We start from the raw sequence: 14,251 nt of genomic DNA, 5'->3' as shown, positions 1-14,251 counted from the left end.
GATCTATTCCATTCAATTGCAAATGATCTAGATAAGACAGAGAACTGCAGCACGGGGACATAGCCGAGTTGGTCAGGTTGAGTGGTGATGAGTTTGCTATTTGGATGAATAAAGAAAGTCAAAAGTGTGAAAGATAAAAAACAAAAGGAGGAAGTGTGAAAAGTGAATGGGCCAAATTGAGGTGCATATGAAGACGTATGCTTTCTTCCAATTCATTAAATCGGGCTAATATGAATCAGGTGAATTGAGTTCTGCTTTTGGAAACTGGGTTAAGAAGGGGTGCACCGTTCCTGGAGGTACTGCAATACCAGGTCAATGCGTGGAGTGGACAGAGCAAGCTCTTTTTCCATCTCCCTGTTCTAAAAATCCATTTAATATATGGTCCCCAGATAGGGGACGTATCAGATATTAAACTGATAAGAACAGATACTACACTTGATCTTAGCCAAAAGGCCGAGAAGCGATAACCAGAATTGGTTTGGGCCTCGAGTGGCACCCTGGCCTATGCCGGACACATCTTAGGGAGAGAGAGCGAGAGGGAGACAAACCCACGCCTACACAAGACATTTTGTCACCCAAGCCAACCCTTGAAAAGGCTGCTTTGCAGAGCCAAAACAAGAAGAATGGTGCGTTTTGCAGCCGCCGCCCACTGCAATGAATCTGAATAACTCCTCCTTTAGGGCGCAAGCAACTCCCCTCCCCCTTGCAGTCTTTCCAATTCACGATACAAAAAGACGGACAGGACAGGTTGCCTGACTTTCCGTCACTGCCACCCTTTGCCATCCTTACCCGTAGAAAGCCCTTTCATCATCCCCAAACCCTAATCTTTTCCCTTTCCTTCCCAGCCCCCAAACCCTGCCCTCTGTACCTTTCTCACCACCCGCTTCCCTTCTCCTGTCATCCCCCTACCACCCGGGAAAAAAAGAGATTGCCCCCTCCTTCCACTAGCCCACCCTCCCACCCAAAGAACAACTTCTTCTGCGCAGCTTGTTTTCTAGGCAGCAGCGCTATTGTGATGTCATCGGGGGGCATTGTGACAAGCCGCCAGTGTTCCGTCTCTTCATGTTGTGCACAGTTCAAACGGAAAATACATCAACAGGCAGACTACAGAAAAGCTTACTATCAAAGGTTAGAGGGGGGCTTTCTCAGAGGGCTTTTTACAGTTTTTCTATTCCCAATTAGCCGTTTAAGTGTACTTATTGAAAGTAGTAATTCTTTCATAGGCCGCCCTTTCTTAGTATTTGACGTTCCTTATATTGCGGTATGAGGCTTCGCAGTAGGTTGCAAACATTCATCACCCATGACTGTCCCCAATTGAGCTCAGAAGCTCAATGTCTATCATGACCTCTCTTTTAGAATGTCCAAGAGCAAGCAAACTATTCCTCCAGGAGAGGGCGCCAACAGACTACTAAAGAGATCATCATTACTCAAAGAAAACCCCAAAAACCAATGCATGATAGGAATAAACAGGTAACTTTCTTTGGAGTGGAAGCGGAGAGATCGCACCAGATGCCAATTCTAGATGTTATCACACCTGTGGTCACTGCAGCAGCAGGTGAATCCACTTTGTCCAAAAGGGATCTATTCCATTCAATTGCAAATGATCTAGATAAGACAGAGAACTGCAGCACGGGGACATAGCCGAGTTGGTCAGGTTGAGTGGTGATGAGTTTGCTATTTGGATGAATAAAGAAAGTCAAAAGTGTGAAAGATAAAAAACAAAAGGAGGAAGTGTGAAAAGTGAATGGGCCAAATTGAGGTGCATATGAAGACGTATGCTTTCTTCCAATTCATTAAATCGGGCTAATATGAATCAGGTGAATTGAGTTCTGCTTTTGGAAACTGGGTTAAGAAGGGGTGCACCGTTCCTGGAGGTACTGCAATACCAGGTCAATGCGTGGAGTGGACAGAGCAAGCTCTTTTTCCATCTCCCTGTTCTAAAAATCCATTTAATATATGGTCCCCAGATAGGGGACGTATCAGATATTAAACTGATAAGAACAGATACTACACTTGATCTTAGCCAAAAGGCCGAGAAGCGATAACCAGAATTGGTTTGGGCCTCGAGTGGCACCCTGGCCTATGCCGGACACATCTTAGGGAGAGAGAGCGAGAGGGAGACAAACCCACGCCTACACAAGACATTTTGTCACCCAAGCCAACCCTTGAAAAGGCTGCTTTGCAGAGCCAAAACAAGAAGAATGGTGCGTTTTGCAGCCGCCGCCCACTGCAATGAATCTGAATAACTCCTCCTTTAGGGCGCAAGCAACTCCCCTCCCCCTTGCAGTCTTTCCAATTCACGATACAAAAAGACGGACAGGACAGGTTGCCTGACTTTCCGTCACTGCCACCCTTTGCCATCCTTACCCGTAGAAAGCCCTTTCATCATCCCCAAACCCTAATCTTTTCCCTTTCCTTCCCAGCCCCCAAACCCTGCCCTCTGTACCTTTCTCACCACCCGCTTCCCTTCTCCTGTCATCCCCCTACCACCCGGGAAAAAAAGAGATTGCCCCCTCCTTCCACTAGCCCACCCTCCCACCCAAAGAACAACTTCTTCTGCGCAGCTTGTTTTCTAGGCAGCAGCGCTATTGTGATGTCATCGGGGGGCATTGTGACAAGCCGCCAGTGTTCCGTCTCTTCATGTTGTGCACAGTTCAAACGGAAAATACATCAACAGGCAGACTACAGAAAAGCTTACTATCAAAGGTTAGAGGGGGGCTTTCTCAGAGGGCTTTTTACAGTTTTTCTATTCCCAATTAGCCGTTTAAGTGTACTTATTGAAAGTAGTAATTCTTTCATAGGCCGCCCTTTCTTAGTATTTGACGTTCCTTATATTGCGGTATGAGGCTTCGCAGTAGGTTGCAAACATTCATCACCCATGACTGTCCCCAATTGAGCTCAGAAGCTCAATGTCTATCATGACCTCTCTTTTAGAATGTCCAAGAGCAAGCAAACTATTCCTCCAGGAGAGGGCGCCAACAGACTACTAAAGAGATCATCATTACTCAAAGAAAACCCCAAAAACCAATGCATGATAGGAATAAACAGGTAACTTTCTTTGGAGTGGAAGCGGAGAGATCGCACCAGATGCCAATTCTAGATGTTATCACACCTGTGGTCACTGCAGCAGCAGGTGAATCCACTTTGTCCAAAAGGGATCTATTCCATTCAATTGCAAATGATCTAGATAAGACAGAGAACTGCAGCACGGGGACATAGCCGAGTTGGTCAGGTTGAGTGGTGATGAGTTTGCTATTTGGATGAATAAAGAAAGTCAAAAGTGTGAAAGATAAAAAACAAAAGGAGGAAGTGTGAAAAGTGAATGGGCCAAATTGAGGTGCATATGAAGACGTATGCTTTCTTCCAATTCATTAAATCGGGCTAATATGAATCAGGTGAATTGAGTTCTGCTTTTGGAAACTGGGTTAAGAAGGGGTGCACCGTTCCTGGAGGTACTGCAATACCAGGTCAATGCGTGGAGTGGACAGAGCAAGCTCTTTTTCCATCTCCCTGTTCTAAAAATCCATTTAATATATGGTCCCCAGATAGGGGACGTATCAGATATTAAACTGATAAGAACAGATACTACACTTGATCTTAGCCAAAAGGCCGAGAAGCGATAACCAGAATTGGTTTGGGCCTCGAGTGGCACCCTGGCCTATGCCGGACACATCTTAGGGAGAGAGAGCGAGAGGGAGACAAACCCACGCCTACACAAGACATTTTGTCACCCAAGCCAACCCTTGAAAAGGCTGCTTTGCAGAGCCAAAACAAGAAGAATGGTGCGTTTTGCAGCCGCCGCCCACTGCAATGAATCTGAATAACTCCTCCTTTAGGGCGCAAGCAACTCCCCTCCCCCTTGCAGTCTTTCCAATTCACGATACAAAAAGACGGACAGGACAGGTTGCCTGACTTTCCGTCACTGCCACCCTTTGCCATCCTTACCCGTAGAAAGCCCTTTCATCATCCCCAAACCCTAATCTTTTCCCTTTCCTTCCCAGCCCCCAAACCCTGCCCTCTGTACCTTTCTCACCACCCGCTTCCCTTCTCCTGTCATCCCCCTACCACCCGGGAAAAAAAGAGATTGCCCCCTCCTTCCACTAGCCCACCCTCCCACCCAAAGAACAACTTCTTCTGCGCAGCTTGTTTTCTAGGCAGCAGCGCTATTGTGATGTCATCGGGGGGCATTGTGACAAGCCGCCAGTGTTCCGTCTCTTCATGTTGTGCACAGTTCAAACGGAAAATACATCAACAGGCAGACTACAGAAAAGCTTACTATCAAAGGTTAGAGGGGGGCTTTCTCAGAGGGCTTTTTACAGTTTTTCTATTCCCAATTAGCCGTTTAAGTGTACTTATTGAAAGTAGTAATTCTTTCATAGGCCGCCCTTTCTTAGTATTTGACGTTCCTTATATTGCGGTATGAGGCTTCGCAGTAGGTTGCAAACATTCATCACCCATGACTGTCCCCAATTGAGCTCAGAAGCTCAATGTCTATCATGACCTCTCTTTTAGAATGTCCAAGAGCAAGCAAACTATTCCTCCAGGAGAGGGCGCCAACAGACTACTAAAGAGATCATCATTACTCAAAGAAAACCCCAAAAACCAATGCATGATAGGAATAAACAGGTAACTTTCTTTGGAGTGGAAGCGGAGAGATCGCACCAGATGCCAATTCTAGATGTTATCACACCTGTGGTCACTGCAGCAGCAGGTGAATCCACTTTGTCCAAAAGGGATCTATTCCATTCAATTGCAAATGATCTAGATAAGACAGAGAACTGCAGCACGGGGACATAGCCGAGTTGGTCAGGTTGAGTGGTGATGAGTTTGCTATTTGGATGAATAAAGAAAGTCAAAAGTGTGAAAGATAAAAAACAAAAGGAGGAAGTGTGAAAAGTGAATGGGCCAAATTGAGGTGCATATGAAGACGTATGCTTTCTTCCAATTCATTAAATCGGGCTAATATGAATCAGGTGAATTGAGTTCTGCTTTTGGAAACTGGGTTAAGAAGGGGTGCACCGTTCCTGGAGGTACTGCAATACCAGGTCAATGCGTGGAGTGGACAGAGCAAGCTCTTTTTCCATCTCCCTGTTCTAAAAATCCATTTAATATATGGTCCCCAGATAGGGGACGTATCAGATATTAAACTGATAAGAACAGATTTTGATTTAATGAAGCTTTCCAAAGCACCGCAAAAAATGCATGACCGAAGTCACACCAAAAACAGTGCCAAGGCTAGGATTCGTGTGGACCCCTCCGTGAGGAGAGGGTCCCCAAAAATCAACCCCGTCCCTCCGAGCCAGAAGGCCACAGCAAGGGTCAGGGATCTTCGGTGCTCCCCCAAGCCGAAGCCTGGTTGAGCCTTGTCGTTGCTCCCAGCGTCCACCCAGGCATCTTACCCAAGTGGAGTAGAGAGCTACTAGTTGTTGGTTTCGCAGCCGAAACTGCCCGGACCGTCAACCGGTGTTGGTTTCTCAGCCCAAGGCTAACCGGACCTCCAACCGGGTGTTGGTTTCTCAGCCGAAGCTGACCCGGACCTCCAACCGGGTGTTGGTTTCTCAGCCGAAGCTGACCCAGACCTCCAACCGGGTGTTGGTTTCTCAGCCGAAGCTGACCCGGACCTCCAACCGGGTGTTGGTTTCTCAGCAAAAAGCTGAACGGACCTCCGACCATGATTATAAAAATTTCCCTTCCTAGCCAGAAGGCCGGGATAGAGCAATATGCTCAGAAAGTATGAAAGGGCAAGGTACGGTGTGCTACAGAGCCCAAGGCTCGCCGGGGTCCCAAGCCAGCAAGCTCAGACTCACTCCAGGGTCGTCAGTCCTGGGGCACATTGCACCATAGCCCCCACACTTACTCAGTCTAATAGCCTCGATCCTGGTAGGGCCATGTTTTCCTCTAGATGAATATACTATACATTAAGAGTACTAGCAAGCGCAACCTTCCAGTGTGCATTGCATCTGCCGAGCCTCACAGATACTACACTTGATCTTAGCCAAAAGGCCGAGAAGCGATAACCAGAATTGGTTTGGGCCTCGAGTGGCACCCTGGCCTATGCCGGACACATCTTAGGGAGAGAGAGCGAGAGGGAGACAAACCCACGCCTACACAAGACATTTTGTCACCCAAGCCAACCCTTGAAAAGGCTGCTTTGCAGAGCCAAAACAAGAAGAATGGTGCGTTTTGCAGCCGCCGCCCACTGCAATGAATCTGAATAACTCCTCCTTTAGGGCGCAAGCAACTCCCCTCCCCCTTGCAGTCTTTCCAATTCACGATACAAAAAGACGGACAGGACAGGTTGCCTGACTTTCCGTCACTGCCACCCTTTGCCATCCTTACCCGTAGAAAGCCCTTTCATCATCCCCAAACCCTAATCTTTTCCCTTTCCTTCCCAGCCCCCAAACCCTGCCCTCTGTACCTTTCTCACCACCCGCTTCCCTTCTCCTGTCATCCCCCTACCACCCGGGAAAAAAAGAGATTGCCCCCTCCTTCCACTAGCCCACCCTCCCACCCAAAGAACAACTTCTTCTGCGCAGCTTGTTTTCTAGGCAGCAGCGCTATTGTGATGTCATCGGGGGGCATTGTGACAAGCCGCCAGTGTTCCGTCTCTTCATGTTGTGCACAGTTCAAACGGAAAATACATCAACAGGCAGACTACAGAAAAGCTTACTATCAAAGGTTAGAGGGGGGCTTTCTCAGAGGGCTTTTTACAGTTTTTCTATTCCCAATTAGCCGTTTAAGTGTACTTATTGAAAGTAGTAATTCTTTCATAGGCCGCCCTTTCTTAGTATTTGACGTTCCTTATATTGCGGTATGAGGCTTCGCAGTAGGTTGCAAACATTCATCACCCATGACTGTCCCCAATTGAGCTCAGAAGCTCAATGTCTATCATGACCTCTCTTTTAGAATGTCCAAGAGCAAGCAAACTATTCCTCCAGGAGAGGGCGCCAACAGACTACTAAAGAGATCATCATTACTCAAAGAAAACCCCAAAAACCAATGCATGATAGGAATAAACAGGTAACTTTCTTTGGAGTGGAAGCGGAGAGATCGCACCAGATGCCAATTCTAGATGTTATCACACCTGTGGTCACTGCAGCAGCAGGTGAATCCACTTTGTCCAAAAGGGATCTATTCCATTCAATTGCAAATGATCTAGATAAGACAGAGAACTGCAGCACGGGGACATAGCCGAGTTGGTCAGGTTGAGTGGTGATGAGTTTGCTATTTGGATGAATAAAGAAAGTCAAAAGTGTGAAAGATAAAAAACAAAAGGAGGAAGTGTGAAAAGTGAATGGGCCAAATTGAGGTGCATATGAAGACGTATGCTTTCTTCCAATTCATTAAATCGGGCTAATATGAATCAGGTGAATTGAGTTCTGCTTTTGGAAACTGGGTTAAGAAGGGGTGCACCGTTCCTGGAGGTACTGCAATACCAGGTCAATGCGTGGAGTGGACAGAGCAAGCTCTTTTTCCATCTCCCTGTTCTAAAAATCCATTTAATATATGGTCCCCAGATAGGGGACGTATCAGATATTAAACTGATAAGAACAGATACTACACTTGATCTTAGCCAAAAGGCCGAGAAGCGATAACCAGAATTGGTTTGGGCCTCGAGTGGCACCCTGGCCTATGCCGGACACATCTTAGGGAGAGAGAGCGAGAGGGAGACAAACCCACGCCTACACAAGACATTTTGTCACCCAAGCCAACCCTTGAAAAGGCTGCTTTGCAGAGCCAAAACAAGAAGAATGGTGCGTTTTGCAGCCGCCGCCCACTGCAATGAATCTGAATAACTCCTCCTTTAGGGCGCAAGCAACTCCCCTCCCCCTTGCAGTCTTTCCAATTCACGATACAAAAAGACGGACAGGACAGGTTGCCTGACTTTCCGTCACTGCCACCCTTTGCCATCCTTACCCGTAGAAAGCCCTTTCATCATCCCCAAACCCTAATCTTTTCCCTTTCCTTCCCAGCCCCCAAACCCTGCCCTCTGTACCTTTCTCACCACCCGCTTCCCTTCTCCTGTCATCCCCCTACCACCCGGGAAAAAAAGAGATTGCCCCCTCCTTCCACTAGCCCACCCTCCCACCCAAAGAACAACTTCTTCTGCGCAGCTTGTTTTCTAGGCAGCAGCGCTATTGTGATGTCATCGGGGGGCATTGTGACAAGCCGCCAGTGTTCCGTCTCTTCATGTTGTGCACAGTTCAAACGGAAAATACATCAACAGGCAGACTACAGAAAAGCTTACTATCAAAGGTTAGAGGGGGGCTTTCTCAGAGGGCTTTTTACAGTTTTTCTATTCCCAATTAGCCGTTTAAGTGTACTTATTGAAAGTAGTAATTCTTTCATAGGCCGCCCTTTCTTAGTATTTGACGTTCCTTATATTGCGGTATGAGGCTTCGCAGTAGGTTGCAAACATTCATCACCCATGACTGTCCCCAATTGAGCTCAGAAGCTCAATGTCTATCATGACCTCTCTTTTAGAATGTCCAAGAGCAAGCAAACTATTCCTCCAGGAGAGGGCGCCAACAGACTACTAAAGAGATCATCATTACTCAAAGAAAACCCCAAAAACCAATGCATGATAGGAATAAACAGGTAACTTTCTTTGGAGTGGAAGCGGAGAGATCGCACCAGATGCCAATTCTAGATGTTATCACACCTGTGGTCACTGCAGCAGCAGGTGAATCCACTTTGTCCAAAAGGGATCTATTCCATTCAATTGCAAATGATCTAGATAAGACAGAGAACTGCAGCACGGGGACATAGCCGAGTTGGTCAGGTTGAGTGGTGATGAGTTTGCTATTTGGATGAATAAAGAAAGTCAAAAGTGTGAAAGATAAAAAACAAAAGGAGGAAGTGTGAAAAGTGAATGGGCCAAATTGAGGTGCATATGAAGACGTATGCTTTCTTCCAATTCATTAAATCGGGCTAATATGAATCAGGTGAATTGAGTTCTGCTTTTGGAAACTGGGTTAAGAAGGGGTGCACCGTTCCTGGAGGTACTGCAATACCAGGTCAATGCGTGGAGTGGACAGAGCAAGCTCTTTTTCCATCTCCCTGTTCTAAAAATCCATTTAATATATGGTCCCCAGATAGGGGACGTATCAGATATTAAACTGATAAGAACAGATACTACACTTGATCTTAGCCAAAAGGCCGAGAAGCGATAACCAGAATTGGTTTGGGCCTCGAGTGGCACCCTGGCCTATGCCGGACACATCTTAGGGAGAGAGAGCGAGAGGGAGACAAACCCACGCCTACACAAGACATTTTGTCACCCAAGCCAACCCTTGAAAAGGCTGCTTTGCAGAGCCAAAACAAGAAGAATGGTGCGTTTTGCAGCCGCCGCCCACTGCAATGAATCTGAATAACTCCTCCTTTAGGGCGCAAGCAACTCCCCTCCCCCTTGCAGTCTTTCCAATTCACGATACAAAAAGACGGACAGGACAGGTTGCCTGACTTTCCGTCACTGCCACCCTTTGCCATCCTTACCCGTAGAAAGCCCTTTCATCATCCCCAAACCCTAATCTTTTCCCTTTCCTTCCCAGCCCCCAAACCCTGCCCTCTGTACCTTTCTCACCACCCGCTTCCCTTCTCCTGTCATCCCCCTACCACCCGGGAAAAAAAGAGATTGCCCCCTCCTTCCACTAGCCCACCCTCCCACCCAAAGAACAACTTCTTCTGCGCAGCTTGTTTTCTAGGCAGCAGCGCTATTGTGATGTCATCGGGGGGCATTGTGACAAGCCGCCAGTGTTCCGTCTCTTCATGTTGTGCACAGTTCAAACGGAAAATACATCAACAGGCAGACTACAGAAAAGCTTACTATCAAAGGTTAGAGGGGGGCTTTCTCAGAGGGCTTTTTACAGTTTTTCTATTCCCAATTAGCCGTTTAAGTGTACTTATTGAAAGTAGTAATTCTTTCATAGGCCGCCCTTTCTTAGTATTTGACGTTCCTTATATTGCGGTATGAGGCTTCGCAGTAGGTTGCAAACATTCATCACCCATGACTGTCCCCAATTGAGCTCAGAAGCTCAATGTCTATCATGACCTCTCTTTTAGAATGTCCAAGAGCAAGCAAACTATTCCTCCAGGAGAGGGCGCCAACAGACTACTAAAGAGATCATCATTACTCAAAGAAAACCCCAAAAACCAATGCATGATAGGAATAAACAGGTAACTTTCTTTGGAGTGGAAGCGGAGAGATCGCACCAGATGCCAATTCTAGATGTTATCACACCTGTGGTCACTGCAGCAGCAGGTGAATCCACTTTGTCCAAAAGGGATCTATTCCATTCAATTGCAAATGATCTAGATAAGACAGAGAACTGCAGCACGGGGACATAGCCGAGTTGGTCAGGTTGAGTGGTGATGAGTTTGCTATTTGGATGAATAAAGAAAGTCAAAAGTGTGAAAGATAAAAAACAAAAGGAGGAAGTGTGAAAAGTGAATGGGCCAAATTGAGGTGCATATGAAGACGTATGCTTTCTTCCAATTCATTAAATCGGGCTAATATGAATCAGGTGAATTGAGTTCTGCTTTTGGAAACTGGGTTAAGAAGGGGTGCACCGTTCCTGGAGGTACTGCAATACCAGGTCAATGCGTGGAGTGGACAGAGCAAGCTCTTTTTCCATCTCCCTGTTCTAAAAATCCATTTAATATATGGTCCCCAGATAGGGGACGTATCAGATATTAAACTGATAAGAACAGATACTACACTTGATCTTAGCCAAAAGGCCGAGAAGCGATAACCAGAATTGGTTTGGGCCTCGAGTGGCACCCTGGCCTATGCCGGACACATCTTAGGGAGAGAGAGCGAGAGGGAGACAAACCCACGCCTACACAAGACATTTTGTCACCCAAGCCAACCCTTGAAAAGGCTGCTTTGCAGAGCCAAAACAAGAAGAATGGTGCGTTTTGCAGCCGCCGCCCACTGCAATGAATCTGAATAACTCCTCCTTTAGGGCGCAAGCAACTCCCCTCCCCCTTGCAGTCTTTCCAATTCACGATACAAAAAGACGGACAGGACAGGTTGCCTGACTTTCCGTCACTGCCACCCTTTGCCATCCTTACCCGTAGAAAGCCCTTTCATCATCCCCAAACCCTAATCTTTTCCCTTTCCTTCCCAGCCCCCAAACCCTGCCCTCTGTACCTTTCTCACCACCCGCTTCCCTTCTCCTGTCATCCCCCTACCACCCGGGAAAAAAAGAGATTGCCCCCTCCTTCCACTAGCCCACCCTCCCACCCAAAGAACAACTTCTTCTGCGCAGCTTGTTTTCTAGGCAGCAGCGCTATTGTGATGTCATCGGGGGGCATTGTGACAAGCCGCCAGTGTTCCGTCTCTTCATGTTGTGCACAGTTCAAACGGAAAATACATCAACAGGCAGACTACAGAAAAGCTTACTATCAAAGGTTAGAGGGGGGCTTTCTCAGAGGGCTTTTTACAGTTTTTCTATTCCCAATTAGCCGTTTAAGTGTACTTATTGAAAGTAGTAATTCTTTCATAGGCCGCCCTTTCTTAGTATTTGACGTTCCTTATATTGCGGTATGAGGCTTCGCAGTAGGTTGCAAACATTCATCACCCATGACTGTCCCCAATTGAGCTCAGAAGCTCAATGTCTATCATGACCTCTCTTTTAGAATGTCCAAGAGCAAGCAAACTATTCCTCCAGGAGAGGGCGCCAACAGACTACTAAAGAGATCATCATTACTCAAAGAAAACCCCAAAAACCAATGCATGATAGGAATAAACAGGTAACTTTCTTTGGAGTGGAAGCGGAGAGATCGCACCAGATGCCAATTCTAGATGTTATCACACCTGTGGTCACTGCAGCAGCAGGTGAATCCACTTTGTCCAAAAGGGATCTATTCCATTCAATTGCAAATGATCTAGATAAGACAGAGAACTGCAGCACGGGGACATAGCCGAGTTGGTCAGGTTGAGTGGTGATGAGTTTGCTATTTGGATGAATAAAGAAAGTCAAAAGTGTGAAAGATAAAAAACAAAAGGAGGAAGTGTGAAAAGTGAATGGGCCAAATTGAGGTGCATATGAAGACGTATGCTTTCTTCCAATTCATTAAATCGGGCTAATATGAATCAGGTGAATTGAGTTCTGCTTTTGGAAACTGGGTTAAGAAGGGGTGCACCGTTCCTGGAGGTACTGCAATACCAGGTCAATGCGTGGAGTGGACAGAGCAAGCTCTTTTTCCATCTCCCTGTTCTAAAAATCCATTTAATATATGGTCCCCAGATAGGGGACGTATCAGATATTAAACTGATAAGAACAGATACTACACTTGATCTTAGCCAAAAGGCCGAGAAGCGATAACCAGAATTGGTTTGGGCCTCGAGTGGCACCCTGGCCTATGCCGGACACATCTTAGGGAGAGAGAGCGAGAGGGAGACAAACCCACGCCTACACAAGACATTTTGTCACCCAAGCCAACCCTTGAAAAGGCTGCTTTGCAGAGCCAAAACAAGAAGAATGGTGCGTTTTGCAGCCGCCGCCCACTGCAATGAATCTGAATAACTCCTCCTTTAGGGCGCAAGCAACTCCCCTCCCCCTTGCAGTCTTTCCAATTCACGATACAAAAAGACGGACAGGACAGGTTGCCTGACTTTCCGTCACTGCCACCCTTTGCCATCCTTACCCGTAGAAAGCCCTTTCATCATCCCCAAACCCTAATCTTTTCCCTTTCCTTCCCAGCCCCCAAACCCTGCCCTCTGTACCTTTCTCACCACCCGCTTCCCTTCTCCTGTCATCCCCCTACCACCCGGGAAAAAAAGAGATTGCCCCCTCCTTCCACTAGCCCACCCTCCCACCCAAAGAACAACTTCTTCTGCGCAGCTTGTTTTCTAGGCAGCAGCGCTATTGTGATGTCATCGGGGGGCATTGTGACAAGCCGCCAGTGTTCCGTCTCTTCATGTTGTGCACAGTTCAAACGGAAAATACATCAACAGGCAGACTACAGAAAAGCTTACTATCAAAGGTTAGAGGGGGGCTTTCTCAGAGGGCTTTTTACAGTTTTTCTATTCCCAATTAGCCGTTTAAGTGTACTTATTGAAAGTAGTAATTCTTTCATAGGCCGCCCTTTCTTAGTATTTGACGTTCCTTATATTGCGGTATGAGGCTTCGCAGTAGGTTGCAAACATTCATCACCCATGACTGTCCCCAATTGAGCTCAGAAGCTCAATGTCTATCATGACCTCTCTTTTAGAATGTCCAAGAGCAAGCAAACTATTCCTCCAGGAGAGGGCGCCAACAGACTACTAAAGAGATCATCATTACTCAAAGAAAACCCCAAAAACCAATGCATGATAGGAATAAACAGGTAACTTTCTTTGGAGTGGAAGCGGAGAGATCGCACCAGATGCCAATTCTAGATGTTATCACACCTGTGGTCACTGCAGCAGCAGGTGAATCCACTTTGTCCAAAAGGGATCTATTCCATTCAATTGCAAATGATCTAGATAAGACAGAGAACTGCAGCACGGGGACATAGCCGAGTTGGTCAGGTTGAGTGGTGATGAGTTTGCTATTTGGATGAATAAAGAAAGTCAAAAGTGTGAAAGATAAAAAACAAAAGGAGGAAGTGTGAAAAGTGAATGGGCCAAATTGAGGTGCATATGAAGACGTATGCTTTCTTCCAATTCATTAAATCGGGCTAATATGAATCAGGTGAATTGAGTTCTGCTTTTGGAAACTGGGTTAAGAAGGGGTGCACCGTTCCTGGAGGTACTGCAATACCAGGTCAATGCGTGGAGTGGACAGAGCAAGCTCTTTTTCCATCTCCCTGTTCTAAAAATCCATTTAATATATGGTCCCCAGATAGGGGACGTATCAGATATTAAACTGATAAGAACAGATACTACACTTGATCTTAGCCAAAAGGCCGAGAAGCGATAACCAGAATTGGTTTGGGCCTCGAGTGGCACCCTGGCCTATGCCGGACACATCTTAGGGAGAGAGAGCGAGAGGGAGACAAACCCACGCCTACACAAGACATTTTGTCACCCAAGCCAACCCTTGAAAAGGCTGCTTTGCAGAGCCAAAACAAGAAGAATGGTGCGTTTTGCAGCCGCCGCCCACTGCAATGAATCTGAATAACTCCTCCTTTAGGGCGCAAGCAACTCCCCTCCCCCTTGCAGTCTTTCCAATTCACGATACAAAAAGACGGACAGGACAGGTTGCCTGACTTTCCGTCACTGCCACCCTTTGCCATCCTTACCCGTAGAAAGCCCTTTCATCAT

General features: G+C 46.8%; 9 non-coding genes and 1 pseudogene across 9 annotated transcripts; all 10 read right to left on the bottom strand.

The window, feature by feature from the left end:
* Positions 1-274: 274 nt before the first annotated feature.
* On the bottom strand, positions 275-465 carry LOC142266851 (U2 spliceosomal RNA). The gene has a single exon (XR_012732835.1). It is a non-coding gene; the product is annotated as a U2 spliceosomal RNA (small nuclear RNA).
* Positions 466-1,852: 1,387 nt separating this feature from the next.
* LOC142266848 (U2 spliceosomal RNA) lies at positions 1,853-2,043 on the bottom strand. The gene has a single exon (XR_012732833.1). It is a non-coding gene; the product is annotated as a U2 spliceosomal RNA (small nuclear RNA).
* Positions 2,044-3,430: 1,387 nt separating this feature from the next.
* LOC142266847 (U2 spliceosomal RNA) lies at positions 3,431-3,621 on the bottom strand. Its single transcript, XR_012732832.1, has one exon. It is a non-coding gene; the product is annotated as a U2 spliceosomal RNA (small nuclear RNA).
* Positions 3,622-5,008: 1,387 nt separating this feature from the next.
* Positions 5,009-5,204, bottom strand: LOC142266817 (U2 spliceosomal RNA). Its single transcript, XR_012732813.1, has one exon. It is a non-coding gene; the product is annotated as a U2 spliceosomal RNA (small nuclear RNA).
* A 684-nt stretch (positions 5,205-5,888) lies between these two features.
* Positions 5,889-6,015, bottom strand: LOC142266822 (U2 spliceosomal RNA; annotated as a pseudogene).
* Positions 6,016-7,402: 1,387 nt separating this feature from the next.
* On the bottom strand, positions 7,403-7,593 carry LOC142266846 (U2 spliceosomal RNA). Its single transcript, XR_012732831.1, has one exon. It is a non-coding gene; the product is annotated as a U2 spliceosomal RNA (small nuclear RNA).
* Positions 7,594-8,980: 1,387 nt separating this feature from the next.
* On the bottom strand, positions 8,981-9,171 carry LOC142266845 (U2 spliceosomal RNA). The gene has a single exon (XR_012732830.1). It is a non-coding gene; the product is annotated as a U2 spliceosomal RNA (small nuclear RNA).
* A 1,387-nt stretch (positions 9,172-10,558) lies between these two features.
* Positions 10,559-10,749, bottom strand: LOC142266844 (U2 spliceosomal RNA). The gene has a single exon (XR_012732829.1). It is a non-coding gene; the product is annotated as a U2 spliceosomal RNA (small nuclear RNA).
* Positions 10,750-12,136: 1,387 nt separating this feature from the next.
* On the bottom strand, positions 12,137-12,327 carry LOC142266843 (U2 spliceosomal RNA). The gene has a single exon (XR_012732828.1). It is a non-coding gene; the product is annotated as a U2 spliceosomal RNA (small nuclear RNA).
* A 1,387-nt stretch (positions 12,328-13,714) lies between these two features.
* LOC142266842 (U2 spliceosomal RNA) lies at positions 13,715-13,905 on the bottom strand. The gene has a single exon (XR_012732827.1). It is a non-coding gene; the product is annotated as a U2 spliceosomal RNA (small nuclear RNA).
* Positions 13,906-14,251: the final 346 nt, after the last annotated feature.

The sequence above is a fragment of the Anomaloglossus baeobatrachus genome, unplaced genomic scaffold (genome assembly GCF_048569485.1).
Source record: "Anomaloglossus baeobatrachus isolate aAnoBae1 unplaced genomic scaffold, aAnoBae1.hap1 Scaffold_2916, whole genome shotgun sequence".
NCBI lineage: Eukaryota > Metazoa > Chordata > Amphibia > Anura > Aromobatidae > Anomaloglossus > Anomaloglossus baeobatrachus.
Note: the sequence above shows the minus strand (reverse complement) of the source record. Positions and strands in the feature narration are given on the sequence as shown.